We start from the raw sequence: 6,940 nt of genomic DNA on the forward strand, positions 1-6,940 counted from the left end.
TTTCTTTCTTTCTTTCTTTCTTTCTTTCTTTCTTTCTTTCTTTCTTTCTTTCTTTCTTTCTTTCTTTCCTTCTTTCTTTCTTTCTTTCTTTCTTTCCTTTCTTTCTTTCTCTCTTTCTTCTTTCTTTCTCTTTCTTTATTTTCTTTCTTTCTCTCTCTCTTTCTTTCTTTCTCTTTCTCTCTCCTTCCTTCCTTCCTTCCTTTCTTTTTTTGTCACAGGATCTCACTCTGTCACCCAGACTGGAGTGCAGTGGTAGGATATTGGCTTACTGCAACCTCTACCTTGTGGGCTCAAGCAATTCTCCTCCCTCAGCCTCCCAAGTAGCTGGGGTTACAGGCATGTGCCACCACATCCAGATCTTTTTTTTTTTTTTTTTTTTTAGTAGAGACGGGGTGTCACCATGTTGGCCAGGCTGGTCTTGAACTTGTGGGCTCAAGCAGTCCTCCTGCCTTGGTCTCCCAAAGTGCTGTGATTACAGGTGTGAGCCACCATGCCCAGCTGCTGAGTCATCTGTTAATTCACTGGACTTGTGCACAAATAATTTCCCTCATTCATTGCTGTTGACTGACCCCAACTGTGTGGTGACTCCATAACAGGCCATCATTAACCATCATCAAATTCCCTGTGTCCTGGCTGGTGACATCTCACTCCAGTCTTATACGTGTTTCTCTGGCACCCTCTGATGCTTCCAGCATTGACATTGCTAGCTACTGTGGGTTCCCATCTGTCTTCCTTCTTTTCTAGAGCATGACTTTAAAAAAACAAAAACAACAACAACAAAAAGCCTTATCGTTCTTGCTTTTAAAGCATGACTGCGCTCTTGCAATCTTTGTCTCATTGTGTAACTTTGGCCCAGCCATGCTCAAAGTCCACCATTCTGAAATGGAGCCCAGAATTTGGTTTTGTGATCTTTGATCTTTCTTCTTCTCCCTTTTCCCACTACAGTGTTTCCTTCTGGTTTTTTTTCCCACTTAAGAGTCTCAACCAAGTTGATGATGTGCAGACAGTGCTCAGTGACCATTTATTTTATTTTTTAGAATAAAATAAAGGGCTACAAGTGCAGTTATGTTGCAAGGATAGATTGCACAGTGGGGAAGACCAGGTTTTCAGTGAATACATCACAAACAGTGTATATTGTACTCACTGAGTAATTTCTCATTCCTCATCACCTTCCCACCCTTCTAAGTCTCCAGTGTCTATTATTCCACTCTCTATGTCCATGTGGACACTGTATTTAGCTCCCACTTATAAGTGAACACGCAGTATTTGACTGTGTCTGAGTTATTTCACTTAAGACAATGCCCTCCAGTTCTGTCCATGTTGCTGCTAAAGACTTGATTTCATCCATTTTTTATGGCTGAGTGCGTGTGTGAGTATATTATATAAATCGGATATATATATATATTTATTTATTTCAAAACACACAGAATGTCCAGATATAGATATATGTATCTCAGATTTCTTACATATATAAATAAGTGTGTGTGCATGTGTAATCTCTCATCTTCTTTTAACTTTTAATTTTTATTTTCAGTTCTGGGGTACATGTGCAGGATGTGCAGGTTTGTTACATAGGTAAACGTGTGCCATGGTGGTTGCTGCACCTGTCAACCCATCACCTAGGTATTAAGCCCAGCATACATTAGCTATTTATTCTAATGCTCTCCCTCCCCCTGCTCTTACCCTGCAACAGGACCCAGTGTGTGGTGTTCCCCTCCCTGTGTCCATGTGTTCTCATTGTTCAGCTCCCACCGATACGTGAGAACATGAGGTGTTTGGTTTTCTGTTCTTGCGTTAGTTTGCTGAATATAATGGCTTCCAACTCTATCCATGTCCTTGCAAAGGACATGATCTCTTTTTATGGCTGCATAGTATTCCATGGTGTATATGTACACATTTTTTTAATCCAGTCTATCATTGATGGACATTTGGGTTGATTCCACGTCTTTGCTATTTTAATCTAACAATACAATCATGGCTATGGTGAGCTGTGATTGCACCACTGCACTCCAGCCTGGGCAACAGAGTGAGACCCTGTCTCTAAATAAATAAATAAATAAATAAATAAATATAACCTTTATTCCTTGCTAGTTGGAGAGAACATTGCACAGGTGGCTAGGACCATTTATGGTGATTCTTACTAATCTTGTCCTGAAGAGATACTTATTAAAGGAGGGTGGAAATGGCTAAATATGGTGAATAAAAAGACAATATTCTCAATTCATCCATGTGTCTGTCTCTGTCTCACCTAGCTATTGGGAAACTCTGGATTTTCTCGGTGTGAACTTTATGGGAATACTATGTAGTATATTAGGCAGGGGAGTTACAGACATGAGAACTAGAATGTGATATTTTTTAAATGTCATATTGTGGGCAAGTCTAATATAGAGGTATTAACTGGAAGTTGTGGGGTATAGAAAATGGACCACTACTCAATGGTTAGAACGTGGGCTTCACCAAATGTCCCAAGGTAGTTAGTCTCTAAGGATATTACATTTGAGAGCCATATTGGAGGGTTGAAGTTAAGAAGATGGGTTTGGGAATTGGCTAATTTACACACACACACTCTCTCTCACACACACACACTCCTGAGAATCAGTCCTCATTTTGAATCCCAGCTCTTCAATTTACCAGCCTTGTGCAAGTCTTTTAAGCTCTATGATACCCAATTCCTATGGTATTCTATGACCAAAACGGAAGAGTCATCATTAACCTTTTGAGGCAAGCAGGGTGAGATATTTTGAGGATCAAAGGGTAACAAGTGTGTGGAAATGCCTGGGGAATTATAGAGCTCTGCTAACAGTATGGCGGTGCTATTAATTTTTATTACATATTATTTGTCTTGTGGGGCAGTTCCTCAGCCTATAAAGCCTCACCAACTTGGAATCACTTGAGGATTCTAGACAGGGAAACATCAGATTGTACCACTCGTTGCATTCTTGTAAAAAGATCTTAATGACAGCTGCTAAACATGTCTTCCTCCACCAAGCAAGTTTGGCCGCCACGACTATCACAGGTCTATGGTGTTTCTTGTTGTGCATTTTAAGGTAGACACCACAGTTGATCCACTGTGTATAAAAACAAAGTGCTTTCCAGAACAGTACCACACATAAATTAGATCTAATACCAAGCAGTTATTGAATATACGCACATTCATCGATTACTGATTTATTTTACTGACACCAGAATAGTAGGTTTTTGTTGCTATACCAACATAATTTCTTGTAACTCTGCCATTAGAATTATCCTGAGCTGCATAGACCATGCATAGAATGTTGTCTTATTATTAATGTTGCCTTATTATTTGTGAGCAAATATCACTTATTTGCAAATAGGTTTAAAGAATGTACTGGGCTGGCTAGGCATGGTGGCTCACACCTGTAATCATAGCACTTTGGGAGGCCGAGGTGTGTGGATCACTTGAGGTCAGGGGTTCAAGACCAGCTTGGCCAACATGGTGAAACCCTATCTCTACTACAAATACAAAGAATTAGCCGGGCATGGTGGTGCACACCTGTAGTCCCAGCTATTTGGGTGGCTGAAGCATGAGAATAACTTGAATCTGGGAGGCGGAGGTTGCAGTGAGTCGAGTCACTGCACTACACCCTGGGCGATAGAACAAGACTCTGTCTCAAAAAAAAAAAAAAGAATGTACTGGATTTACTGGGTCACCACAAAACAGTCTAGTTAAGTCTTTGGACCATTCATTATTTGCCTAGCTTTGAGGAAAACATTTGCTTTGCAGATGCTCTTATTTTATTTTTCTCTTCCTTAGATAATCTAAGAAGAAGCCATGAAACAATTGCTGTATGACTGGTGAGCTGGCAAATTCACGAACATTCATCACTCTCCATTTCTAGAGAGAAGGATTCTTTGTCAAGGTTTTCTCTATCCTGGAGGGCTTGGGTTAAATATGTGCTTAAAATGTCCTTTATGATGGTGGATTATCAATTATTCCTCACATTTTGTTCAAGCTATGCTTTTTATATTTTGTCTTTTATTTATTTATTTCGTTTTTTTCTTTTTTGTAGAGATGGGGTCTCACTATGTTGCCCAGGCTGGTCTCAAACTCCTGGACTCAAGGGATCCTCCCATCTTGGCCACCCTAAGTGCTATAATTAGAGGCATGAGCTGCTATGCCCAGCCTACTTTCTGTATTTTGAAGCCATAACTAAATTCACACTGGTTTATGATGTTCATATCATCTTTGTGGATTTATATTTTTATTATTCTATAATAGCTTTGCCATTCTATATTAATGATTTTTCAATTGTAATTTACTTCTGGCTGATGTTATTATTGCTGCAACAAGTTTCTTTTGATTACTACTTGGCTGGCCTACGTAGATGTTTACATCTTTTTAGTTTCAAGTTTCATTTGTCATTAGGTTTTAGGTGTGTCCTTTAAGAAAAACATAGGACAGATTTTTAAAAATTAGTATGGGATTCTTTAATAGGCAGGTGAACCCACCCACATTTGTTATAAATATTAAGATAGTTGATCTTATTTCTGTCATCTTACATGCCATTTTATATTTTCAAGATTCTCCTGTGGTTTCCTTTTTTCCCCTCTTGCTTTTTATGGGCTGCATTAAGGTTTCTCTATTTCCTGGCTGATATGATTTGGCTGTGACCCCACCCACATCTCAGCTTGAATTGTAATAATCCCCACGTGTCAAGGGTGGAGCCCAGTGGAGATAATTGAATCATGGCAGTGCTTTCCCCCACACTGTTCTCATGATAGTGAATGAGTCTCATGAGATCTGATAGTTTTATAAATAGGAGTTCTCCTACACAAGCTCTCTTGTCTGTCTCCATGTAAGACGTGCCTTTGCTTCTCCTTTGCCTTCCACCATGATTGTGAGGCCTCCCCAGCCATATGGAACTGTGAGTCCATTAAACCTCTTTCCTTTATAATTTACCTCCAGTCTCAGGTATGTCTTTATTAGCAGCGTGAGAGCAGACTAATACACTGGCCCATCCTTCTCCCCTCAAGTGGCCTGGAAATTATACCTCATGTTTCCCTTCATCATATTAACATCATTATTAACTTACCAAAATATGATGGTTAATCTCTTTTTCCAGCTTCCTTTTGAAGAAAGGAAAGACACCATAGTCCTATCCCCTCTTCTTCCATGTAATTATTGCTTAGTGAATTATTTACTCCTTTCCAAAATAATAATCATTAATAATACTTTCTGTCAATATGTATTTAATGTTATCAACATGTTTTATCTCTTTTCAACATCTTTTCTTATGTCTACTCTTTTATTTTTATTTTTATTTATTTATTTTTGAGATGGAGTCTTGCTCTGTCACCCAGGCTGGAGTACAGTGGTGTGATCTCAGTTCACTGCAACCTCCACCTCCCAGGTTCAAGCGATTCTCTTGCTTCAGCCTCTCTCGTAGCTGGGATTACAGGCATGTGCCACCATGCCTGGCTAATGTTTATATTTTTAGTAGACACGGGGTTTCACTATGTTGGCCAGGCTGGTCTCAAGCACCCAACCTCAAGTGATCTACCTGCCTCGGCCTCCCAAAGTGTTGGGATTACAGGCATGAGCCACTGCACTTGGGCTGTCTACTCTTTCTTTCTAAGATAAGTTTGCCTTTTGCTGAAAATATTCCTTAGTAGTTTCTTCATCAAGAGTTTTTGGGTTCATATACATCCCACATGCCCGTAATCCCTACTCATTCTTCAATGATGTATTAGAACGATTTGGAACTCTGAGTTCAGAGTGACTTTTGTCTCAGCACTCTGGAAGCAGTGGTCCCTGGTCATCAGGCATCCACTGTGGTTGTTGGGAAGTCACTTGACATTCCAGTTATCCTCCCATTTTAGGTTATCTGTGGTTGTGTTTAAACCAAGTGTCTCTGTCTCCATCATTGCCCTTTACTGAGCCAGGTCTAACTGGAGATTTTTCATTTTTTTAACTGGGTTCAGTCTGAAAACTTATGTCTGTCTTCAATCCTGAAAACTTCTTAGCCAAGATTTATTTCAGTGTATCATCTCCCTATCCTCATCCTTAAACCCTCTTAAGAGTAGGCTGGGACTTTTTGTGCAAAACCACAGAATGTACAACACCAAGAGTGACCCTTAAATTAAACTATGGACTTTGGAAGATAATGATTTCTCAATGTAGGTTCATTGATTGTATCAGATAATGTACCATCTTGTTTCTGGGTATTGATAATGGAGGAAGCTATTACATATGTGGGGGCAGGGGGTGTGTGGGAACTCTCCGTATCTATGCTCAATTTTTTTCTGTGAACCTAAAACTGCTCTAAAAAATAAGTCTATTAAAAAAATGAGCTCCAGATTTAATAAACTTACTACTATTAATATTTAAAAAAGAAATAGGTCAGATGCTGTGCCTCACACGTGTAATCCCAGTGCTTTGGGAGGCTGAGTTGGGAGAATTGCTTGAGCTCAGGAGTTTAAGACCAACCTGGCCAACATAGTGAGACCCCCCCCAATCTCAATTAAAAAAGTCTTAAAAATAAAACTATAAACATGAAATAGAAGGGAAGATGGATGGATATAAAAGGATTTATGATACAATATTTGAGGTTGAATTAGGAGGACTTGGAATTGATTGAATGGAATTTGGAGTTGTGGAACCTGACTGAGGGGATATTGGTCTTCAATTCATAGTGATCATTTTTCATCAATGACTGTTGTCGATGTTTCAGGATATTGTACAATTCAGCTGTTACAAGAGGGTTCTTTTACAATCTAAAATTTAGGCCGGGTGCGGCGGCCCACACCTGTAATCCCCGCACTTTGGGAGGCCGAGGCAGGTGGATCACCTGATGTCAGGAGTTTGAGACCAGCTTGGCCAACATGGCAAACCCCATCTCTACTAAAAATACAAAAATTAGCCAGGCATGGTGGTGCACACCTGTAGTCCCACCTACTCAGGAGGCTGAGGTGGGAGGAT

This window comes from Colobus angolensis, unplaced genomic scaffold (assembly GCF_000951035.1).
Source record: "Colobus angolensis palliatus isolate OR3802 unplaced genomic scaffold, Cang.pa_1.0 Scaffold587, whole genome shotgun sequence".
In the NCBI taxonomy this organism is placed as follows: domain Eukaryota; kingdom Metazoa; phylum Chordata; class Mammalia; order Primates; family Cercopithecidae; genus Colobus; species Colobus angolensis.